The 25,782-nt window shown below is 41.9% G+C and overlaps 1 protein-coding gene across 5 annotated transcripts in view; it reads left to right on the top strand.

The window, feature by feature from the left end:
- The window catches only part of IL15 (interleukin 15), a 97,303-nt gene that overhangs the window by 58,713 nt on the left and 12,808 nt on the right, over positions 1 to 25,782 (top strand). The window lies entirely within an intron of this gene.

Raw genomic sequence — 25,782 nt, 5'->3', positions numbered from 1 at the left:
CATTGCTTTTTTTATTAATCCACCCTCAAAAAATCAACCCGAGACAGTCTGCAATCATGGAAAATTTCATCCTGAAAGTTTCAGGGGGTAGCCATGTTAGTCTATAACTGAAAAAACTTAAAAAACAACAAATAGTCTTGCAACAGCTTAGAGACTAACAAAAATGTAGATTAAAAGGTTATCATTTGTCAGAGTTATAAAGAGGTGAAAACAAGGCTCATGGAAATGGTTAGGCAACTTTAATGGCAGTCATCACGATTACTCTGTGTGCAACATCTCTTAGCAATGGCCTGAAGCCATACAGTTTCCAAGCAAACAATGGAAATTTAGACACTGTCAATATTTGGATGAGAAACTTAAAAAAACCCAAAAAACCCACAGAGTGATGAAAATAGTTAGATGTTAGTGATTCAGCAGTTGAATTTTTTTCTCTTTCATCTCTGTATCAGAACAGTTAAGTATATTTTTAAACTGCACAGTGGTATGAAAAGTACTTTTTCTATTAAAAGATAAAACAATGTGCTTGACCTACTGTTGGACATGACACTTTTTACAAAAGTAGAACTATGAGCCTTAATATTCTGGCCAAATTCCTATTTAGGCACAATAATTACATTCTGCCTCACAATTAGGCCAGTTAAGCAAATTTGTAGCAGTCAAAGAAGGGACCTAAGATTTGGCTGTTTCCTTCAGTTCATCTCCCTTAGCTGCTGTGTGACAATGTCCTGTGTTACTAGTATTTTTCCCTACATATAGCTACATTTCAATGGTGAGATGATTTCATTATCTCCCACCTCTGTCTAAGAGGCATTGTGGGATATAATTAATGGTTGTAAAATTCTTCCACAGACTTTTTGACTAAAGATATTAAATACATGTAAAATAATATATTTAATAGACCTTATCTTTGAACCTGTGTGTCTGGTCTTTTTGTTTCTAACAGAAAGAGATTCTTCACTTATTCTCTCTCACACAGTTAAAGATAATTTCCCCCTTCTGTCTCCTACCCTTGCTTCAACTCCAATTTAGAATACTGTCATAATTATGCTGGATCTAGAATTTTCTGACATACTTTAAAACTTTTTAAACTTTCCAAGAGAGAATTTTCTGGTGTTACTGAATAGTTACAGTTCTAAAGCTGTCTGAAATATACTGTGAACTCCAATTTTCATCATGACATTAATACAATCTAGGGAGAGATGACCAAAATATTTATGGAAATTAATATGACTGAATCATATTAATCCGCAACAGTACTTTCCACCTCATTTACAATCATCCTGCTGATAAATTGTCACCTTTAATTTGACTTCTATGGAGTAGCATTTTATATAATTCCTTACTTATCTCTTGACTTACAATAAGTAGTTCAGATTTATCTATACCAGGAAAATAAGTTGGTAATTCTTTTAATTCTATTACCATATTAACTAAAAGTCAGCTATACCCCTCGTTCCCTACCAATAAGTCTTCTGTCCCTTTCTGTACAAAGACTACATGATCATAATTAAGGAGGGCATGGTGCATGTACATTCAGAGCCTGTTTTGGTCCCATTATGGTTCAACTTAAAAGGGTTTAATCATTTGAGAAGCCAGGATTGTTGAAGACCACTAATTAGTATATTGATGAGAGATCAGTCTTCCTTACCTAGTGAAAAATTGATTGTTGCTGCTGGGTTGTTGTGGACTCGGCTCTGTGGAGAGGAAAGTGGAATGGTTGTCGCTTTGCTGTCTAACAGCTGGAATTACTGTTAATTGATCTCTGGCTTCTCTGGTTATGACCCACATGAAGTGTTTTCTTAACACTTCTTTGAGAGAGAAAGGTTAGTGAATTGTTTACACGTTGCCTGCCTTAGATGATACCCTGCTCTAGGAGCCCTAAAAGCTTGAATGTGTCATACATTTATCCAGAAACTTGTCATATATTTATCCAGAAGGGAGATTAGCAAACAAGATTGAAATGGCAAATGTCCTACTTTACAATTTAGTGGAGCTGGCTGATCCAGTAAATGAGTGATAGTGTTCTGCCCTGGACTTTGTAAGTTAATATGCATTCTTAAGATGATGCAAGGAAGAGAGGATTAATTACAAGAAAGTTCCTTGTTTCAAACAGTTCTTTTAAAATGAATTGCACACTGGATTTGCAGCAATCTTGTAATTATGGGGCATGTTAATCCTTTACATATTTCTATTCTGTATGCCATTTGAGCATTCTATTCTTCTACTATTTACATACAGTACACTTTATCACTTGCTAGAAATTATTGATCATTCAATAACGGAGGGTGAAATGGTGTCATGCACATTAGGGATTTGCACCCATTGGAGAAATCTGAACATACAGTATTATATATGGAGATATACCATCTAATAGAACTGGAAGGGACCTTGAGAGGCCATCGAGTCCAGTCCCCTGCCCTCACAGCAGGACCAAGTACCATCCCTGACAGATTTGCCCCAGATCCCTAAATGTCCCCTCAAGGATTGAACTCACAACCCATGTATCCCTGCCGAAACTCTTTGACTTTTGCCCGGACCTTTTGCAGTGTCCTGGGGTGGTGCCCTTTATCAGACAGCCCCTGAGCCATGCGGCCATAGATGCTGGCATTCCTGCGCTGAGTGTGCAGGGTCCGGACCGCTTCCTCCTCCCCCCACAGTTCAAATAGTGTCAGAACCTCTGACCCTGACCAGGCTGGGGCTCTCTTTTTCTCACCTGAGAGAACTTAGGCTGGCTCCCTCGAAAGTTCTTGGGGGCCTCGTGGCTTTGGAGCTGCACACATTGCCACGTGCAAGTGAAGCTGGGAGAGCTGTGTGCTGACAGGCTTCCTCTGTGGCCAGTTTCCTGTCACAATGCCTGCCAGGGATGTCTGTGCCTTTAAAACATGGCTACAGACAGCAACAAGAAGAGGTTTTTCCTGAAGGACTGTCCAGCTGGGGGTTTCCTTGGAGGTCTTTTTCTGTCGACAAAAGAAACCCCCGCGTCCAGACTGCCCTTTTCGTCAACAGAACTCTGTCGACAAAGGCGTTATGCCTCATAAAATGAGGTTTACCCGTGTCGACAAAACTGCTGAGTTCTGTCGACATTATGTCAACAGAACTCCGCGGTAGTGTAGATGCAAGTATCGTTTTGTTGACAAAAGTCCACCCTGTAGTCTAGACACACCCTTAATTATGGAAGCCCTGGTAGTGACTCTACACTTCAGGTTGAGCTTCATTCCACATTGAAGTTGAGATTCATATTTTTGTTATATGTGGAAAATATTCTGTAACCTCCCTAAACTTACAGCACTTTCTTTTTGAGCTAAAAAGAATGAATGAATTTTCAAGATTTTATAAGTAAATAAGGTGAAAGCAGAACTATGTGCACTATGTACAGGAGTAACTCATAATGTGTAAAAAATCATAGAATCATAGTCAAGTCCCCTGCCCTCGTGGCAGGCCAAGCACTGTCTAGATCATCCCTGACAGGTGTCTGTTTAACTCACTCTTAAATATCTCCAGTGTGGACATTCCACAACATCCCCTAGGCAATTTATTCCAGTGTTTAACCACCCTGACAGGCAGGAAGTTTTTCCTAATGTCCAACCTAAACCTCCCTTGCTGCAGTTTAAGCCCATTGCTTCTTGTCCTATACTCAGAGGTCAAGGAGAACAATTTTTCTCCCTCCTCTTTGTAACACCCTTTTAGATACTTGAAAACCTCCATCATGTCCCCTATCAGTCTTCTCTTTTCTAAACTAAACAAGCCCAGTTCTTTCAGTCTTCTCTCACAGGTCATGTTTTCTAGACCTTTAATAATTTTTGTTGCTCTTCTCTGGACATTTTCCAATTTCTCCACATCTTTCTTGAAATGTAGTGCCCAGAACTGGACACAATACACCAATTGAGGCCTAACCAGTGTAGAGTAGAGCGGAAGAATGACTTCTCATGTCTTGCTCACAACGCTCCTGTTAATGCATCCCGGATTCATGTTTGCTTTTTTTGCAATCATGTCACACTTTTGACTCATGTTTAACTTGTCGTCCTCTATGAACCCTAGATCCCTTTTAGCAGTACTCCTTCCTAGACAATTACTTCCCATTCTGTACGTGTGAAACTGATTGTTCTTTCCTAAGTGGAGTACTTTGTATTTGTCCTTATTAAACTTCATCCTTTTTACCTCTGTCCATCTCTCTAGTTTGTTCAGATCATTTTGAATGTTGACCCTATCCTCCAAAGCACTGGCAACCTCTCCCAGCTTAGTCCCATCTGCAATCTTAATAAGCATACTCTCTATGCCAATATATACATAGTTAATGAAGCTATTGAACAGAACCTTTCCCAAAACAGACTCCTGTAAAATCCCACTTGTTAGGCCCTTCCAGCTAAGGGGACAGAAACATGATACAGAGACAGCAACATGAAATGGAAGGGGGCTTATTGGGAGTAGGGCTGGAGTGCACTGGCCGTCAGCCCCACCCCAGACTATAGAACAAATGAGTAACTGATAAGAATTCATAAGGTTAATTGACTATTCAATTAACTGACATTTAACTTCCCTAACAGAAAGGGCAACAGAAATGAAGGGTCAGGAACAGTGTCCATATGAGGAGAAATTAACAAGATTAGGACTTTTCAGCTTGGAAAAGAAATGATTAAAGGGTGGGGCGTATGTTAGAAGTCTAGAAAATCATGAATGGTGTGAAAAATAGAATATGAAAAATGTTATTCATTCCTGTACTAACATAACACAAGAAGCGGATCCAATTAAATTTATAGGCAGCAGATTTAGAACAAAAAGAAAATAAATTACTTTTTCACAATCAACTTGTGGAACTCTTTGCCAGGAGATGGCAGAAAGGCTCAAACTATAAAAAGGTTCCAATAAGAAAAAAATAAGTTCAAGGATGATAGGTCCATCAATGGCTACTAGCCAGGCTGAGCAGGGATAGTGTCCTTAGCTTCTGTTTGTCAGAAGCTGGGAATGGATAACAGAGGACGGATCATGCTGTTTGCCTCTTCTGTTTATTCCTTCTGAAGCACCTGGCATTGGCCACTGTTGGAAGACAGGATACAGGGCTCGAAGGACCATTGGTCTGACCCAGTCTGGTCATTCTGATGTTTTTATATAGAACTGAAATGTATCTTTCTCCTGCTGTAAACCACTAGACCCCACTTCCCTTCCAGAGCTGCGATAGAGACCAGAAATCCTGATGGAATCTCCATCTCTTTCCACAGAGTTAATAACAAAGTTAGAATATATATTAAAATGTTAAGATGAAGCAGTGTCCCTTAAAGGACTTGCCACAAGATGTCAGAATATGTTAGTGTTAGAGCTGAGTGGGTCTAATATTTATTTAATTTATTTCTTTTATATAGGAATTAGATACAGTGCTCCTGTCAGCTAACTGCTTAGTTTCTGCCAAAAAAGTAGAGTTTTCCAGGATCTTAGCAGCCCCTGGATAGAGATGATGTGTGTGGGAGAGAGGGTGGATGGTATGTTATGGCCCAATGGCCTTAGTCAATATGCAGTGGTACAGCTCCCCGTTTGCGGGGGTGTTAAGGAAGGGGTAGGAGGAACCCAGGTCCTCCCTCTCCACTGGGTGCCAGCCCAGGACTCTGTTGGCAGTGGCACAATTCACTGATTGCTCAGCGGAAACACAGTGAGTGCTCGGGGACCAATTCCCCGTTCTCGGCTACTTCCTACCAGATCCTGGCAGACTTCCTCGCCATCCTCTCACTCAAGTCCTGCTGCTTCTCTGGTAGCCACTCTCTGCCTGGCTGCCACTGCTTGGTCCGGCTGCACTTCCTCTCCCAGAGCTCCTTCAGCGCCTCCCTCCCCTTCAGCAGTCAGCCCTGACTGAGCTGTTCCAGAGGTGTGGTGGTGGAGCCCTCTCAGCCAGCTGGGCCAGGGCAACTCCATCAGCTTCAGTGTGGGGTTAACACACCCTGTCACAGGCTTCCACCTGCCTTTTGCTAGGTATCCCACAATCTGCAGTGAGAAAAATTCCAGAATGCACGTACCTCCGCCGCAAAGGATCATGAGAGATGCACGCAGAATGGCAAGTGCAGCTGATTTTTAACAGAAAAAATTCCACCCAGGCCACATAATCTAATTCTGTATTTTAAAAAAATAGTTTAAAAAGCCACACATATTTCATTTCAGTTAGGGTCATTGGCTACATTTGACTCACCTGTAGTTAACCAGGGATATAAGCCAAGTAATCAAGTGAAACAAATGCCCAGAACTAAGTCTACCTTAAGAAAAGCTAGTGTAAATAACGTATTGGTATATCTGTAAAACTTTAACAATAATACAGAAATGACTCCTCCTTGTTTTAGCAAATAATCTGTGTTTAAGGAAGACAGAATGTGAATATGACACGACCTTTGAAACAAAAACTGGGAGGTTATAGCAAACAACATAACTTTGGAAAAATTGCTGAAGCCTGTCAGAAAACTCCGGTCATCTGAAGAAGTGGGCTGTTTCCATGAAAGCTCATGATACCATCTACATGTTTTGTTAGACTATAAAGCAGTACCAGACCATTTGTTGTTTTTTAGAGTGATTAAACTTCTGCTATCCTATTGATACTAACTCTCGTGGCTGCCTTTTTTTGACTTGTGCTTAGCTTTTGCAGACCCAAGGATGACACAAATGCAGGTGGGAGATTAAAAAAAAAAGTACCTTCTGCTGCAGCACCTCTGTTTTGTCTTTTCAAATCCGTATACTTCTTAATCTATTACTGATTGAGCCAGTACAGATTTGACATGCAGTACAGTACTATCAATTTAGAACATACTTTTTGAAAATACCTGGTTTGTTGTAGTTTGAGGAAATCACAATTTGTATAATGGTATAAGGAGCATTAAACAGATGAATTATACTATTGTACTTTGATTGTTTTGTATTGATACACCTGGCTCAGTGGTCACTGAACCACGTGGTTAACTTGTTTTTGTGTACTAAGTTGTCTTAATTTTATTTTCCTGGTTCTAAAATAATACGGTGAATATTATTTGCAGGATACAGGTAGTAAACATTACACACATGTATTTATGACTATTTAATGGGAATAAATATAACTACAGTACTGTAATTACAAAGCAGAGAATAAAGAAAACAGGTCCTAAATAATAGATTTCAGTTAGTCATAGTTAAATTTTGCAACCTGTATTCATTCTTTTCAGAAGGCACCATACTGACACATTAAAAACATATACAAAAGTATTTGTGATATGTATTCTTTTCTAACAGAATCTGACAAGTGCATTGAATGTTATCAAACGTAGCCCAATTTGCAGCTATTTCCTGGTCTAGCTTACCGTACGCCTCCTCCATCCTGCAACAGGGATATTGCCATTTAAGGCATTTCACGCTATTCAAGATAGCAAGTCCCAGTGGAGTCTTTTGGATCCCAGTGCTGCTGTACAATCGCGTGGACAGGCAGCCACCTCCCATAAAACTATTCAATTGAGAGCAGAGAGCTTACTTTTCTGGCTTCAGTTACACTTCCAAGTGTAGGGGAATGGGTTAGGTTGCTGGTGTAGAGAGAGGCCCACAACCCGTTGCCCCCCCAAGATTGAAAAATAAGATGTTTTGTAGTTATTTGTGGGATGAGAATCCTTCAGAAAGAAATAGATTTATGATTTTGATCAGAAACTACACAAAATTTGACGTTTGTATGGTTTTGACTCTTACACTAGCTGAAAACTTGACATTTTTGTGAAAGTAGATTGTAGAGTGTCTCGCATCTAGCTCAGAAGAGGCATTTCTGACTAATATAAAACATGCAGTGTCTATAATATGATAGAGGGGAATACCTCTGCCTGCATTTGTAGAATGATTTCATACATAGTCATGGGCTAGACCTTCATTTCTTCTGCTCCATTCATGCAGGTGTCCACCAGTATTGTTTAAATAAGTCTGCATCAATCAGAGATAAGAAGCAGGACAAGAGGGGAGAGAAGACTTAGGATATGTCTAGACTACAAGGCTATTTTAGGATACCAGAGGAACACGTCGCTACTTTGAAATAATTTTTGAAATAATGGACGTGCTATTTCGGCATCCTTGTGAACTTCGTTCCATAAGGAATAAGAGATGTCTTGAAATAGTATTTTATTTTGAAATTTGGCGCCGTGTAGATGCGCCAAATTTCAAAAGAGCCAATTTTGAAATACAATTTAAATAAGATACTCAATTTGCATAGCACAAATTGCGTTATCTTATTTCGATTTTAGAGTGTAGTCTAGCCATACCCTTAGTGAAATCTCAAACTGCAAAGCTTTACATTTCTTTTTAACATGAAACCAGTTTTAAACTTGTGTTCTATGAGCTTGCTGTTGCACATTGCCCTATTGTTTAGATATGATCTTTGTTCATAGCATGATCTGTAAGTAATAAGTGATTATCAAGGTTGTGGTAAGTTTTGAAAAAGATGAGTTGATCTTTTGTGATTAGTGATTTTGTGGATGTGTCCTCTAGGCAGCTTCATTAACTTTTCCCTTCCATCCATTTTACTATCCTATGCAAAACTCTGCTGACTTATCATAAGTAGTGACACTTAATCTGTGTACTTGTCTTATATAAAAATAATATTGTTAAGATTTGTTATCAGCTAAGGTGTTAAGTAATGGTTCCTGAATGGAACATGGATTTATGTTCATGCAGTGGAATATACTCAGTGTGCAAGCTGCATACCTTCCTTTTTCAACTTTGTGTGCTTTTTGCTAGAGAAGAATGTGTGTGGAACTTCTATCAAGTTTGGTTTTGTACGTATTTCTCTCTTTTGGGTTTATTTTATTTATTTGATTGATTGATTGAAAGTATTTTTTTGGAAAGGACATAAAACCCACTCATCTCCTGCCCTGACAAAATGACTCTCTGATGTTTGACATTTTATGTATGCCTGTAGCTGATTTTGCATAATTCAAGTGACACATGAATATTGCAGCTCTCGTGTTAAACTGTGTGAGAATCAAGTCACACAGGTTTAAGCAAGAACAAAATAGTTTTCTTAATATTCAAACTAGGAGGCCTGCTTGTTAATAATGCAGATTTATTTGCCACATGTGTGTGATGCTTTTTTAAAATAAACTTGCATAAAATTTGCCTGACTCAGAGATTTGTGTTACATCATACTACATCTAGTGCAAAATTTAAATAGTATTCAGAGAATAACACTGCTTCTGAGACAGAGGTTGATGAGGACTGGCTTCCAGAGCCTGCCAGCTTTTCCTACCTTTGCTTCTTAATAAAAGGGATACCAGAGGCATTTGATGAGGACTCAGCTGAATCTATTTTACAGGCATCTGGGGAATGCCTGAGGAAGTGCAGAATGCATGGGCATATTTTTATGAGAGACAAAGGTACCTTTAGAGCACTCTGTGAGCAGCCAGTAGAATGGAACCTCTGTAAGTTCCAAGTAAGATAGAACTCTTGCCTCATTAAAGTGCCCCAGATTAGTGGATGAGGGCTTGAGACAGTTCTGTTTTGTGGTGTTAAGAGGAACCCCTACATATTAAACCCAGTTCTTGTTGCTGCTGACTTCACCTAACAAAAGGGTTACATTAGTATCCCTCTGTCAGACGAAATGGTCAGGGCAGTGTGTGTGTGTGTGTGTGTGTTACACCCAAGTCTTCAACTGCTGAGACGCAAAGTCTCATTGCAGTGGGCAGCCTAGGAGGCTGGAGGGCGCCCCGAAAAATAGTTTAACGTCTGTGACTTTACTGCTAGGACCGGGGTCCCGTCACAGAGGGCAGCCAACAGGCTCTCAGACGCCCCGGTGTGTGTGTGCGCTATACACCCGAGACTTCAACTGCTGAGACCGGGGTCCCTTGCAGTGGGCAACCTGGAGGAGGTTGACAGGCGCCCCAATAAGTTTATAGGGAGAGCTTATAACACCTCAGATTTTAACTGCTAGAATCCAATATTCCTTCGCAGTGGGCAGCCTTAGGGAAAGACTGAGAAGTGCCCCAATGGATCTGCCACTGGGGAGTGACACAATCCAAAACGTCCAAGCTCTCCCTATACCTGTCCCTTTTGACCGGCTGAAGTTCTTTTGTTTGTGTTCGGTTCGGGTACAGCAGCACGGGTTCAAGTCAGAAGCTTGACACGCACTGGCTTATTTATAGGAGAAAGAAAGAGAAAATAAAATAAAAGAAACTTGGTTCAATATATATATATTTATAAGTGAATGAGGGCACCCCACTTATTCCCAAAGTTTATAGCTAAATCACCTTACCAAAGGCAGTTTACAATAGAAATGAAGCAGTTTCCCTTAAAAAAACTATAATAAAGTAACTAAACTTATAACAGAGAGACAATTAGAGTGTACACATAAAGAAAACACATTGCAGGTACAATTCTCACCCCTGCGTTCCAGACTTGGCGTGGCCAGCGTCTTTCTCTCAATCCCTCGGGAAGAAGTAGGGCGAGGTTGGGCGTCCCACGGACCTCGGGAGACAATCAATACCTGCCAGCAGGTGTAGGTGATTGGAGCTCAAATGGGGTGGGCAACTAAACCCTCTTTATACCCCTTGGGTCACATGGGCTTCTTCCTGGTCTCAAGTAGCCAATTAGGAAAAATGGCTTTGAATGGCAAGTTTCCCACGAATGGTGCAAAGCATAATTCACACCTGGGAAGATGCAGACAATGAGCACCTCTGGTATGTGATGGGCGAAGATTCCTCTCCTGAGACAATGCAGGCGTGTCAATTACTGATACTAGCCATCACAGCGACGGGAGGCCTCCCAGTCGTCAGCTAGCCCATTTACTGTCTGGTTTCTGTTTATGGTAGAGTCAGGGACAGGCACCACACCTGTGTTCCCAGGGCATCAAAGGCTGACTGCCTTTCTCTGGGGGGGGAAAACAAGATGGGGTTTGTGTCTGGCTACACCCTCATAAGCACATCCCGAGTAAACCATTAACTTGTGGAAACAATTTTGTTATATTTTGAGGAAATCGCAACTTGTATTATGACTCTAGTTAAGTTAGATGTACAAATGACAAAGGAGAAACACAATGAAAATATTGAGATTAAATGACTCTCTTGCAGAACAACGAAGGCTGAGCAGCAAATTAAAAAGTTTTTGGAATATTACAGTTAAACTTTATGAGATATGTTTGTGATGCTTCTGTTTCGATTCCAAAATAAGTTATTGGAAATGAAGAGCAATTTAAAAGAAAGACTATTGGAAAGAATTGCCTTCGCTGGAAAGTGAAAGCAAAAGACTGGAGGCTTTCCTAAAATGCAGGAAAACAAAAATAATATAGCATACTATTAAATGTAAGGCAAGAACTCAGTATATTGCTGTGTGAAAAATGAGTGTCAAATAAGGCTACTCAAAAGAGATTTACTTGAAAAGGGCAATAAAGCTGACAAGATTTGGCTTATCTGCTTACAGGAGAGCTCATAAGGAAGTTATTTGTCAAATTAAAACCGAAGAGGGTATGAAGCAAACATTAAGAATTATGATATGAACTTTTCAAGATTTGTAGTCTAATTTACATACCTCACAATATGTAAAATATCTCAGAACAGATACAACATTATTTAGAAAAAACAAAACTATCTGTCTTCTTGTCTGAAGATACAATTAGGGAAATGGAGATAAACAGAGACTGAAAGTGCTGTAAACTGCCAAATTCTAGAGAAAGTCTTTAAAAGTTTAAAAAACTTTCCCACCCAAAAGTCCCTTTGAGTAAGAGGTATTGAAAATTACATGAGAATGAGGAGTTTCCCAGGACCCATGCATCATGCCACCACTAAGCAAATAGGGGAAACATATACTTAGGTATGAATCCCTCTTTGTTCAATTGCCCTTTTAAATACAGACATTGACATTTATGCTAAAACATTAGCAACAAAATGAAGAGACTGAAATTAAGCAATTGATACATATAGTCCAAATAGATCTTAATTAATAGAAAGCCATCTTCAGAAAACTAGTGACATCTCTTCATCCTTGTCAAAGAGAAAGGAATCTGCCTTATTATCTCAACATAGAGCGAAAGTATTTAACTAGCTCAAGTGATCTTTCCCAAGACCATCTTGAGCAAAATAGATTTTATTCAAAATTAAGGAAACAGGTACCTTATATTTAATCCCATGGGTTAATATCCTATTAATTTGTTGCCTTACTAAAGAAATATTCTTGGAAGAGGGAACAAAATAAGAATGACTTCTTGCCACTTCTGTTTGCACTAGTAATAGAAGTGTTTGACAAAAAAAATAGGTGTATTTTGTGGCTAATAATCTAGACCACAAAGCATAAAACAATACCTTTTTCAGAGGCTCTACCTATTTACCCAATCATTTATTTTCAATAGCTTAGTTTTACAGGAATTAGTTTTAGCCAGATACCAGTCTATAGAATGACTATGCAAAAGGCAGGATTACAAACCATACTGATGAGCAAAAAACAAAAACAAAAACCAGAGAACATTATGTCAGACTATGTAAAGTATCTGCAAAGCTGAACATCTTTAAGTGTACATGTAATTGATTTAGTAGGACTTTTCTTTCCATGTTACAAACACCTCAGGAGGAATTTAGAAAGTGAAAGTTAAAAAAAAATGGAACTTCATTAGTGACAGGAGCAATATAATGAGATCCTACACTAGAAATACTGTACTAGTGTTTCTGATTATTTGATGAGAATTCTGCTTTAGCTTGTAGATCAGTAATTCTCAAAGTGTGGTCCATGGACCACAGGTAGGCCACAGGCTCAGGGCTTGGCCTCCCCACAGTGGGGATCCTGCACTGGTGCTACAGCCTCACACCCTCCTGTGAGGCAGGAGCACCAGCTCTGGCTTCCTGTTGCAGTGGGGAAATGGCCTTGTGGGCCAGATCCGGCTTGTGGTGTCAGGAAGTGGCTACACACACAGCCTCTCCACCCACCCTAGCCAGGGGAAAGGCAGTGCAGGAAACTGCTTGCCTGGACGCTTTCCTTGCTGCTCCCACTGGCTAGAATCCTATCCAATGGGAGCTGTGGGGGGTGGTGCTTGGGAGCAGCAGGGGTTGCTGAGCCATGTAAGTGACCCCCATCGCACTCCTGCCCAGATCCCCACCCTGCTCATGCATCCTACCTTCTGTCCCTCCACTCCAGCCCACTCCTGCATTCTCCCTCCCTCCAAGAGCCCCCTCCTCCAGCCCGTTCCTGCACACTCCCTCTCTCAGCTCCCACCTCCCAATCTCCCACCCAGACTTTCTACCCCACCCCACTACTGCTCCCCCCTCTCTCCCAGAGGCCCCACCTCCAGCCCTCTCCTGCACCCTCCCTCAGCCCCTACCACCAGCCTCCTGCCCAGACTTCCCACGTCCAGCCCAATTCTACCCTCCCTCCCAGAGCTTCCATCCCGAACCCACTCCTGCATCCTCTCTCCCTCCCTTAGCCTTCCCACCTCCAGCCTGCTCCTGCACCCTTCCCCCCAGTCAGACTCCTACCTGCAGCCCACTCCTGAATCCTCCTGCAGAACTTAACCCCCGCATCCTCCTGCACCCATTTTGTTATCATGAGTGGTTGGCCAGTAGTCTGTGGAAAGGTCAACATTGAGCAGGGTGGGCCGCAGGCCTTAATGTTTGAAAACCACTATCATAGATAGAAGCTTCAAGGGGTAGCCAAGTTAGTCTGTTACAGAAAAAAACAACAAATGGTCTGGAGGCACTTTGTAGACTAACAAAACATGTAGATGGTATCATGAGCTTTCGTGGGCACAGCCCACTTCTTCAGATGACCAGAGTATGAGTAGGGGATATGGAAACTCGAAATAAATAGGAAAGGGAAAGGAGAAGGGGGAGAAAAAGAAAGAAAGAAAAAAAGGAAAAAGGAAGGGAGGTGTGAGACAGGGCATCATTAAGTATCAGAAGAATGGGTACTTAAACCTAAGCAGATCAAAGTAAATAAATAGATGCTGAGACAAGAAGGATAGCACTTACATAGATAGAGTCTGTTGACTCAGAGACATGCTGGAAAAACTGTAGTATTGAAGGGAAATAACATACTGTTTGGTTGTAGGCCAAAATATAGACAAAAATAGCAATTGAAACTGAAAGTGTTGAAAACAAAAGTATTGAGTTTTTCCCCGTAGAAATATTATTGGGCATAGGTAACAGAGAAATCCTAAATGCTCGATCATGAAAGCACTTTAGAATGCTTTTTTCTGAAAGGGTAGCTTATTATAGTAAAGAATGGAAGTAACTGAGGCTATGTCTACACTGAGAAGTTTTGGCAACAAAAGTGCTGTGAACAAGCAAGTTAGCCAAAGTGAAAACTGGTCATACTGGCTTTCCTGCCTCCTGTTTTGACATTTCATGGCCATATGTCTAGCTCCCCTGTTGACAGAGCAAAGCAGCGTGGGTAAGTATCCCACAGAGCAGTGTTGTGGGAAGGCAAAGCTGATCCCTGTGCATCTTGGGAGTTCCTCCTAGCTCTCTGTGCTAAGGAATGTCAAAGCAGCACGCTGTGTCTCCAGCCTTCCCCCGGCTGCAGCAGTCTGCATGCTGCCGTGTTTCTAGCAGGGCAGAACTGGAGCATTCCAATGACTTCCTTTCTGTTTGTTCCCCAAACAGAGCAACTCACTCAGCTGTCAGACACTTCCCAAAGCTTTGAAAGGGGAGAAGTGTATGCTTGCAGGGCAGCAGAGATCACAAAAGACTCAGCAGAGCCATCAGGGCCAGCATTGTGGGATACTGGCAGAAGCAAGTTCTCTCAACAATACAAACAACAGAGTCTACACCGGCTCTTTGTTGACAATAAAGAGAGGGGAAAAGACAAAAGTCTCTCACAGGGCAGGAAATTTTTGTTGCCAAAACTGGGTGTTTTTCCTGACAAAAGGCACATTGTAGTGTGAATGTTCTCACTATTTCATTGCCAAAGGGCAGTTTTTGGTAACAAGCCCCGAGCCTGGTTATGATAGCTCAGAAGATGGTGCAAATATGGCATAAAGCCCTTCTTTATACTCTTCTGATCATAGCTGGTGTGTGTGCCAATGCTAGGCCTTTAAGTGTAAGTTAAAGCAGGCTCTGCAGGCTGCAAGGGAGCCACTCTTCCTCCAATCAATCAGCTATGCTGTCTGAAGGAGTAGCATGAAGAAGTAATATAGGAGCCAGTATATTGATTTTATACCATCAGAGACTACAGTGGTTCCCTCACAGAGTGATTGGCTTCTCGTTCCCCCATCCCTAGGTCCTGACTGGTCTGTGGAGGCCCTTTTGTCCACCCTTGGACTAATGTAACCAGTTGGTCTGAGGTTAGCATTTATAGACCCATTTGACTGTTAGAGTGATGTGTTAGACTAGTAGACCTGAGTAAGAGAACATCTCTTGTAATTACACTGAACATAAAATAAGCCAAATGTGGTTTTCGATTACCTTCTCTCATATTTTAATCTGTATGTGTGTTCTGTATGAGTTTACATGTATTTTATTTCCCTTCTAACACTCAGTGCTATGGACTTACCAGTCTGACAAACTCATGTTTGTGGGGCATCAGATACCCCACAGAATTCTGTTTGTAGGTTTGCGGGATGAAATTGCTGCTAAAGATTCTACCACATCTTACTTATTTGCTGTGGGAAGGAGCGGAGCAGCATTTTCTCATGGCTGTGGTGAAAATTAATTGCTGAAGAGCCAAGTGAAGAATAGGTTTCAAAGCATGAAATGAGACTATCAGGCAAAATAGGCCCATATATATCATCAGATTAAATCTACTGTTTCAATGGAAGCAAACACTGTCCCACAGCCAGAGATGCAACTTGTTGTTTTGGGAGGGGGCATGCAAGATATGACTTTGGGCCCCCTCTCCTCTCATGGCTCACCTCTTGAATATTATGCTTAGCTAAAATTAATTATTTTACCCCCATCTTCAGTATATTAAAGAGTGATTAAATAAGTTTTTGTATTTTTAATTGCACCTAGTATTTCATTTAAAGAACAACAAAATAGTAAAGTTATGCAAGAAAAAAATCAGCACTTCCCAAGCTGTTATTCAATGTGGAAGTTTGCTGAGCTATACATTATATCGTAAACAGCAGCATTAGAATACCTACAGCAGTGATCACCAACCAGTAGATCCTGATCTACTGGTAGATCTTGGAGCCTCTGACAGGTGATCCTGACTGGTTTGGCCAAGAGACTGTTATCAAGGGAAAGGAACTTCCGTTTCCCCTCCCCACACTGCTGTGCTTCCCCTGCCCTTTGCTTTGGAGCTGTCCTCTCAGGTGCCTCCTGCTTGCTGTGCAGCGGAGGGAGAGGAGGGTGCAGATGTCAAGGTGCTCCCTCTCACTTTGTATCCTTTCTCCACAGAGCAGAGAGGGAGCACAACAGGGCTTAGGATGGAGTTTGTTGGCTGCTTTTGGGAGTGGTGCAGGGCCAGGGCAGGGATGTGCTTGCCTTAGGCTTCACTGCACCACCACCCAGGAGCCACCTGAGGTAAGCAGGGCCCAGCTGGAGCCCACATCCCAAATCCTACCCCAGTCATGAACCCTCCTCCTGCACCCCAAGCCCCTGCCCTAGCTCATGCACCCCTGTATCCAAACACCCTCCCAAGCCTGTACCTAGAACCCCCTCTGACACCCCAGCTGCCTGCCCCAAGCTCAGATCAGAGCCTCTCTCACACTCCAAATCCCTTAATCCAAGATCAGAGCCTGCACCCCAATCCTCTGTTTCAGTTTGGTGATAGTGAGGAAGGATAGGGGAGGGAGGGAGGATGGAGTGAGCAGGGGGCAAGGCCTCAGAGGAGGGGCACAAAGGAGGCGGGGCAAGAGCATTTGAGTGTGAGGTAGATCTCAGATTGCACTTAAATTACATAAGAACATAAGAACGGCCGTACTGGGTCAGACCAAAGGTCCATCTAGCCCAGTATCCTGTCTGCCGACAGTGGCCAGCACCAGGTGCCCCAGAGAGGGTGGACCGAAGACAATGATCAAGTGATTTGTCTCCTGCCATCCCTCTCCAGCCTCTGACAAACAGAGGCCAGGGACACCAATTCCATCCCCTGGCTAATAGCCTTTTATGGACCTAACCTCCAGGAAATTATCTAGCTTCTCTTTAAACTCTATCATAGTCCTAGCCTTCATAGCCTCCTCTAGCAAGGAGTTCCACAGGTTGACTACACGCTGTGTGAAGAAGAACTTTCTTTTATTAGTTTTAAACCTGCTACCCATTAATTTCATTTGGTGTCCTCTAGTTCTTCTATTATGGGAACTAATAAATAACTTTTCTTTATCCGCCCTCTCCACACCACTCATGATTTTATATACCTCTATCATATCCCCCTTTGGTCTCCTCTTTTCTAAACTGAAAAGTCCCAGTTGCTTTAACCTCTGCTCATATGGGACCCGTTCCAAACCCCTAATCATTTTATTTGCCCTTTTCTGAACCCTTTCCAAGGCCAAAATATCTTTTTTGAGGTGAGGAGACCACATCTGTACACAGTATTCGAGATGTGGGCTACCATAGTTTTATACAGGGGCAGTAAGATATTCTGTGTCTTATTTTCTATCCCTTTCTTAATAATTCCTAGCATCCTATTTGCCTTTTTGACCGCCGCTGCACTCTGCGTGGAAGTTTTCAGAGAACTGTCCACGATAACTCCAAGATCTCTTTCCTGATTTGTCATAGCCAGATTAGCCCCCATCATACTGTACGTATGGTTGAGGTTATTTTTCCCGATGTGCGTTACTTTACACTTATCCACATTAAATTTAATTTGCCATTTTGTTGCCCAATCACTCAGTTTGGTGAGATCTTTTTGGAGTCCCTCACAGTCTGCTTCTGTCTTGACTATCCTAAACCGTTTGGTATCATCCACAAACTTTACCACCTCACTGCTTACCCCTTTCTCCAGATCACTTATGAATAAGTTGAAAAGGATTGGTCCCAGGACTGACCCTTGGGGACTCCACTAGTTACCCCTCTCCATTCTGAAAATTTACCATTTATTCCCACCCTTTGTTTTCTATCTTTTAACCAGTTCTCAATCCAAGAAAGGACCTTCCCTCTTATCCCATGGCCATGTAATTTACACAAGAGCCTTTGGTGAGGGACATTGTCAAAGGCTTTCTGAAAATCTTTGGTGAGGGACCTTGTTAAAGGCTCTCTGAAAGTATACTATATCTGCTTGTTCCCCCTTGTCTGCATGTTTGTTAACCCCTTCAAAGAACTCTAATAGATTAGTAAGACAGGATTTCTCTTTACAGAAACCATGTTGACTTTTGTCCAAAATATGATCTTGTGCTTAAAAAGGTTGAAGACCACTGACCTACAGTTATAGTCTCACGCGTCTTGCTTTCATGTTAGCCCATGTATCCAAGACTTCTCCAAAGAAGGTGGATCGTGCAAGCTAGTGCTCAATTGAAGTAATCACCAGATTCATTAAATACTCTTGGTCCATTTTATACTGCAAGTAATTTGGGGATCAGGGGGTCAGGAAAGGGAGCTAAAGGCAAGGGGGGCTCGGGGCATGGAGGTTTATGGGCTTCAGAAATAAGGGCAGGGGTTGGGGATGGGGGCTCAGGGCAGAGGGGATATGAGGTGCAGGAATCCGAGCAGGAAGCTGGGGATTGAGGGGACAGGGCAGGGGTCTGAGAGGAATAGGGTGAGCGTGAAGAGGACAAAAGTGCCATTTTGGGAGGGCAGGGGGGCTGTAGCTGCACATACCAGATCTGCTGTTGCTCTTCTTACCCTTCTCCTATCAGGGAGTGAGGGCAAGCTGCACAGCTTGCATGAAGTCTCCACTGCACCTTCCCTGGCTATCAGTAGTGAGAGTAAGGCACAGAAGGCCTGCATGCCCCCTAGTTGTACCCTGTCTCAGCAAAAGCCTATTAGCTCTTCAACTGGGACAACTTTTGAAGTGAGGGAAAGAAGCAGTTACTCTCCCTGTGTTGACCAACTGGCCCAGGGAACTAAAGAATGATTTGATCCTGCTAGTCATGGAACCAGCTGAGGAATGAGAGGGAAGGACAACAGGCATACGTTTATGTCTTTATAACTACATGTGATAGTAATAGCCTGTGAAAACTGCAATTAGCATTATAACTTATTTAAATTATGGTAATTCTGGGAGGCCAGGGTCCCATCATGTGAGGCACAGTACAAACCTATAACAATGATCCAGTTTTTGTCCCCAAAGAAATTATAATCTATGTAACTTTGTTCACTACACTTGCCAACTATTCCGTCTACTTCATAACCACCTCTCACATTTGAATCCTCTACTTGGTTTCAAATCACCATAATAAAAAAAAAAACCCAAGAGAAAGGAACTCTTATTTGTTACTTTTCCATGTATAATCCCAATCACCAATATACAGATGCAAATATAAAATTACATTGGTATGGGAATAGGATGGACAATTTTCAGTCCTGTATATGTATAGATATGAACGCATAATGTGATTTGATGGCATCAGAACTAGAAATTGGGCTTTTACCTCAGTGGGGGTATGTCTAGACTACATGGCTCCATCAACGGAGCCATGTAAACTAGTTTACCCGGCATAGGCAAAGAAGCAGGGATTTAACTAATCCCCGCTTCATTAAAATAAATATGGCCGCTGCACTGTGCCGACAATTAGCTGATCCGGCACAGCCCGGTAGTCTAGACACCGATTGGTCAGCTGGAGAAGCCTTTGCCGACTGATCCTGTAAGCCTCGTGTACAGGATCAGTCAGCAAAGGCTTCCCCAGCCAACCGATCCATGTCTAGAATACCGCGCTGTGCCGGATCAGCTGATCGTCAGCACAGCATGGTGGCCATGTTTATTTTAATGAAACGGGGATTATTTAAATCTCCGCTTCTTTGCCTATGCCGGGTAAACTAGTTTACATGACTCTGTCAAGACATTCCCTGGGAGAGGAAGAGTCCCATCTAACCCTTTAGGATTCTGAGAAACTGACTTCTAAGACCTTGGTGTCATTATCTCTAAGAAAAGATTTCTATTTAGAAATGTTCAGAATTCATGGGTTAGACTATGCCAGTGACTTCAAGATCCTTGTAATTGGGAATAATAGCAAGAACCTCACAGAACACAAGTACATGTTCAACTTTAGCACTATACACCTGATTAAAGTTAACATGTGCTTAAGTGTTTCATGGCTTGGGCTTAAGCAACCTGTTAAAAAGAATACCAATTAAAAAAAACCACATTATGACTTTTCTTAAAAATATAGAGAGACTTATGGTGGTATGATGAAGTAACACATTTTATCACCTCTCTTTTGCGATAACATTTATAACTCACTCATAATTTTGCTGCTAATCAGTAAATATAAGAATAAGATGCTTGAAATAAGATACTTCTGAAATCTTATTTTGGATTTCTTTTGACTAGCAATAGAAACCATATACCATCTTTCCCCTCCATACTACAAACTTATTTAACCTCTTTCATGCCTCCTTTGTCATCTCTTCATTACTTTTTGATTTTGTTCATTTATTGCATTCCTTCTGCCTAAAGTTCTAGTTTCTCTTATGCTCATCTCTTTGTTCCATTCCCTTCCTTTTCTTTGTTCTTTGATGATCCTGGTCACTGTGCTGAGCACTGAACAATGCATAATATAGAAGAAGACATTGACTATGACCCCAGGAGCCTGCACACTATTTCAACAGGCAATGCACTTTAGACACATGATTCACAGGATAATCAGAAAGCGGCAAGTTCAGTCTCAAAGCAGTTTGAGGCTCATTAATTTTAAAATAATCTTTGGAGGACTGTCATCACATGGTTTCACAGAAGTATTACAAATCCCTCAGGCAGAAATTTTGAACAGAGAGAGACATGGCTTGGTGCATCAGCAGGGACTCAATTCCAACCAAAGAGGATAGAATGAAAGACACATAAAAGTACTTGTGGAGATAGGGAGTGGTGTGAAGGAGAGTTGGGTTAGTAGAGGAAATAGGCATAAAATCAGGGATTTATAGGCTGATGGGGCCATTGTAATCATGTAGTCTGGCCTCCTGTACACCATAGGTCATAAAACTTCCCCAAAATAATTCTTAGCACATATCTTTTATGAAAACATCCAATCTCAACTAAAAAATTGTCAGTGGCAGAGAATTTACCATGATCCCCTGATAAATTTTTCCAAGAGTTAATTACTCTCCCTGTTAAAAATGTATGCCTTATTTCCTGTCTCAATTTGGCTAACTTCCATTTTCTACAATAAATTCATATTATATCTTTATTTGCTAGACTGAAGAGAAATACTGGGAAGAAAGTTTATTACTATTAAATATTTGTTCCCCTAGAAGCTTCAGGGATTTTTCCTAGAATTTCCTTTTTAAGTTTCTCAGATCCAACAGTGGCCCAGCATGATGGCAATATTACCTCTGCCTGAGGAATGCTAGGAGTGGATCCCTCTGAGACCTTTGATTCTGCTCCTTCAATCACCCTAAGGTAGAGTACTGTAAGGGAGTTCACTCACATTGGGATTGAATACTTTGAAGTGTTTCCAGCTGTAGTTAATACTACATGCTGCCACTATGTCACTGGGCTAGTCTCCTCTTGTAAATTTAACATATTTATTAAGTAGAATTTGCAGAAGAAATGCGGACAGAACCACATTTCCATTTAAAAACATGCCGGTATAGGAATCAAAATGCTGCACAATATCAGTTTAATCAGAATTTTATTTCTGAAGAAAACTGGAACAGAATTCTGACAATGTCTAACCACCCCATTTTGACATTTACAGAACAAGACGGTTTTCATTTTGAACCAACTTTTTATTTTGATTTTGTATTATATATTATAATGGAAAATAGAAAAGTCAAAGTCAATATTTTGATCATTTTGCAACAACAACAACAAAACAACCCTGATCTTTCCTTTTCTTCAAAACCGGAGTAAAACTAAATTTCTCAATCTCAAAATCATTTATGAAACTGAACTTCCACTCTCTGTACATCTCTATTATTTAGACTTAAAATATCCAGTTGTGGAACCAAAGGGACTTAGCTACCTATCTGCATGTTTAGGCACTTAAATACCTTTGAAATCTGGTTCTAAGTGCCTGCTGATGTGTCTATATAAACACACTAAAGAGGGTGGCAACCTTAGGTTTAATCTATCCCAAACTTAACTTGCTATACACTAACTGTGAACCCTGCTGCTTAAGTTCCTTAGTGCTCTTTAATTTATCCTCACTCCCATTTCAAAGCAGCACAGATCAAAGTGCACAAAGGAATTTTTAGTACATGGCAGCAAAGTCCACGCAGACACTTAATGCACGGCAGGCTAGGATGAGGTAGATTTATGTCCCAAGACAAGTCATATGTCCTTTTATGAATGTGTCATAGGCTCCTTCATAAGCTAGCATGGAGAGGATAAATAGCCCAATGTGTTTAAAAACATGGGATGGACTAAGGTCTAAGGTCATAGGCTCCTAAGTCATTTTTGAAAACGTCACCGTGCATCTCTGTCTGCATGTTAAAACCTAGCATTTGACTCTTCGTGTAATTTTTTTAGAATTCAGAAGTAGCACTAACAATGTAAGTTCCACCTGACCTGATAGCCAAACATGCTGAGCATCCAAATAGTGGTCATTCACTTAAATGAGAGGTGCTGAGTCAACTAGCCTCCATTGTGCACCTGCTATCTTTGAGAGGTCTCTATGGGTATGTCTGCACTACCCCGCTAGTTTGAACTAGCGGGGGTAATGTAGTCAGCCGCAGTTGCAAATGAAGCCCGGGATTTGAATTTCCCGGGCTTCATTTGCATGAAGCCGGCCGGCGCCATTTTTAAATGCTGGCTAGTTCGGACCCCGTGCCGCGCGGGGTGTACAGCTAGTTCGGATTAGAAGCCTAATCCAAACTAGCTAGTCCGTGCCGCGTGTAGCAACGTGGCACGGGGTCTGAACTAGCCAGCATTTAAAAATGGCGCCGGCCGGCTTCATGGAAATGAAGCCCGGGAAATTCAAATCCAGGGCTTCATTTGCAACTGCGGATGACTACATTACCCCCGCTAGTTTGAACTAGCGGGGTAGTGTAGACATACCCTATCATATAATTCTTGGGGTAATCTTTGTGAGAGTGTGTCTTCCCCTTAATGGGCCATCAAGATCATCTGGCTTCCTCATTGTTTTGCTTGAAAGGCTGTTTCTGAGTGTCCCCAACCGTATGACATATCTCAGTAACACACACATAGCAAAACTTCATAGCTTCACATATAGTGATAGCACATACAACTTATCAGGATATCAATGTTCAGCAACTTGAGACTTTTAAAATGAAATACATTATATGGAACTAAAAGGGTGTTACAGGAGATGGGGAAAAATTGTTCTCCTTGACCTCTGATGATAGGACAAGAAACAATGGGCTTAAATTGCAGCAAGGGAGGTTTATTTTGGAAATTAGGAAAAACTTCCTAACTGTCAGGGTGTTTAAACACTGGAATAAATTGCATACGGAGGTTGTGGAATCTCCATCACTAGAGATATTTAAGAGCAGGTTAGTCAAACATCTATCTGGGATGATGCAGATGATGCTTGGTCCTGCTGTGAGGGCAAGGGGTAGACTTGATGACCTCTTGAGGTCCCTTCCTGTTATAGTATTCTGTGATTCTATTCCTGGCAGATCTCTGATCTTATCATTCAGCTTAATATACTTGTCTATTAATTTGGTCCTGTTTAATTTGCACACAGAGAACATTTTTATTAATATATATATTCTTGGCTTGCCAAACTATAACTGTCACCTATAGGAGTTAAAGAAACCAATCTTAATATTAATTTCTGTGTTTGCTTCTAGCATTGTAAATGTGTGTGAAAGAGAAGAACAGTTCAAATTGACATTTCATCTTTTGCTTCATTCTACACGAGTTATTTGAAATCTTGGGTGTTTATCTGAATAGAGCAGGAAATTCTTTGCATCTCCTGTTTTTTAAGATTAACTAAGGATGAGTCTTCTGCTTACAGCACAGTTCTATGATAGATGTAAATGGGGAGCTAAGATTAGAAATTCTTTCCTTCCTACAGTCTGCTTAGCTTTGTGTTGGGGGAAGTTCCACAGAAATGAAGAAAAGGCTACTAGGTTCCTTGATTTGCATTTGGCAATGCATTTCAACACACTTGGTGCTACATTTTCATTTCCTCCCCTCCATAGATTGTGCCATGTGGACTACAGAATCAGTGGGTGTAAGCTGGATTCTATTTCCATTCTGAACCATAATTGCTTGCATTTATGACTTCAGATTCTTGTTTTAATATGATTTAAGTTTTCACAGGTATTGTTTTCAGTGCAGTTTAACTTCAAGGAGACATCTTGCTCTAGCTTTCCTTGATACAATGTGATCACACTGCAGAGCAGCGGCTGAATTTCAAATGCCTTCTGTCATATCCTGCATCCACAGTGGTGCTATATCCAGTCATGAGAGATGTAGTTTTCTGGATATTTATCCCAGGGTTCATAGACAGAGGTGCAACCAGAATTTTGCTAATGAGAGGGCCCAGATCAAGTGGTCTATGGATTGGGTTGTGCCACAGTGGCTGCTATCGGCCCTCTGGGTACTACTTGTTTCCATCCCTCATGCATGCACACAGTTTACAAGGAACGACAGATAGGGACAGAAACACAGATTGGCTACCTACAATATTTCTTGGTAGGACATTAGCCCATGCTACAAATGCCCTGGTTCATGGGTGGTTGGTGCAGCTAGGACTGTGGGAGGCAAGCCCATAGCCCCACCTACAGCCCTGCCTCCTCTGCTGAGGCTCTGCCCTTCCACAGGGAGGGGAAAAGATGTGAGGGGGCACATGCGAGTGCCTCAGCCTCCTCAGCCCCTGGAGCACCAGAGAAGGAAGAGGCCACTCAGTTCCAGCCTCCCTAGCCAGGAGCACAGAAAGGGTAGGTGCTGGGGGCAGCAACATTCTGCCCCTTGGAATGCCTACAGTAGGCGTTTGGAGGGTGGAGTTGGGGCTTGGCTATGCCTGGTGGTTTGGGAAGGCAAAGTCTTCCCTGACCTAAGCTACCAGATGCCTATACCCTGGTTCCACCGTCTCTTGGGGTGGCAGTCTGAGCTCGACAGTCTGAGCTGGCCTGAGGAAGCAGGTCCAGCCTACAGGGTGTAAGGTGGCAAGTGGCTGCTCAGGCACAGCTGGACTGGTAAGCCTGGGGTGCTTGAGGGAGGTTGGTGCTCCACACTCTGGTGGCCAGATCCACTCCCTCAGACTCAGATATGGCAAGGGGCTGCTGCTTCCCATTACTGCCTCTGCCTCTGCCATCTACAGCCAAGGGAAAACCTGGGCCTTCTGTTCCACTCTGTGCAACAGCACAACTCACTGCATCAATCTATATTTGCTTTCTCTGGGCCATGGTGTCTAACTCACAAAAAGCAAGAATAAAACTGTCCCTTCTGGGAATTGTGAGCAGAAAATGTTGAAGGCCCAGGAGACGTATTTCCTGGCAGGATCCAAGCTGGTGTGCAGTTACTTCTTTGTCCTCTAAATGTTGAAGTCCAGCTGAGACCAATAGCTGCTGCTTGTATACAGGTAACGGGTCAGAGGTTGCAGCCAGAGGCAGCAGAAGGTATTTAAAGGGACAACTTTTTGCCCTGGAACAGACCGCATTGGCAGGTTGCTGGTACAAGCAGATGGAAACTAGGTCAATACTATATGGATGTGGAGGCATGACTTTATTTGCTGTCTGATGCTAGAGGCTGAGTGAAACCACACTGAAGTCGGTAGGAGTAACAGTCGCCCTTCATTCAGAATAAACGCACAAAGTAATCGAGCTCTTTTATGGAAGACCTGTATGTGTGTGTGTGCACCACCCAAAACACAGTCTGCATGCACAGCTG

Source organism: Pelodiscus sinensis, chromosome 5 (genome assembly GCF_049634645.1).
Source record: "Pelodiscus sinensis isolate JC-2024 chromosome 5, ASM4963464v1, whole genome shotgun sequence".
Classification (NCBI taxonomy): domain Eukaryota; kingdom Metazoa; phylum Chordata; order Testudines; family Trionychidae; genus Pelodiscus; species Pelodiscus sinensis.
The sequence above is the reverse complement of the archived record's forward strand: the minus strand, read 5'-3'. Positions and strand labels throughout refer to the sequence as shown.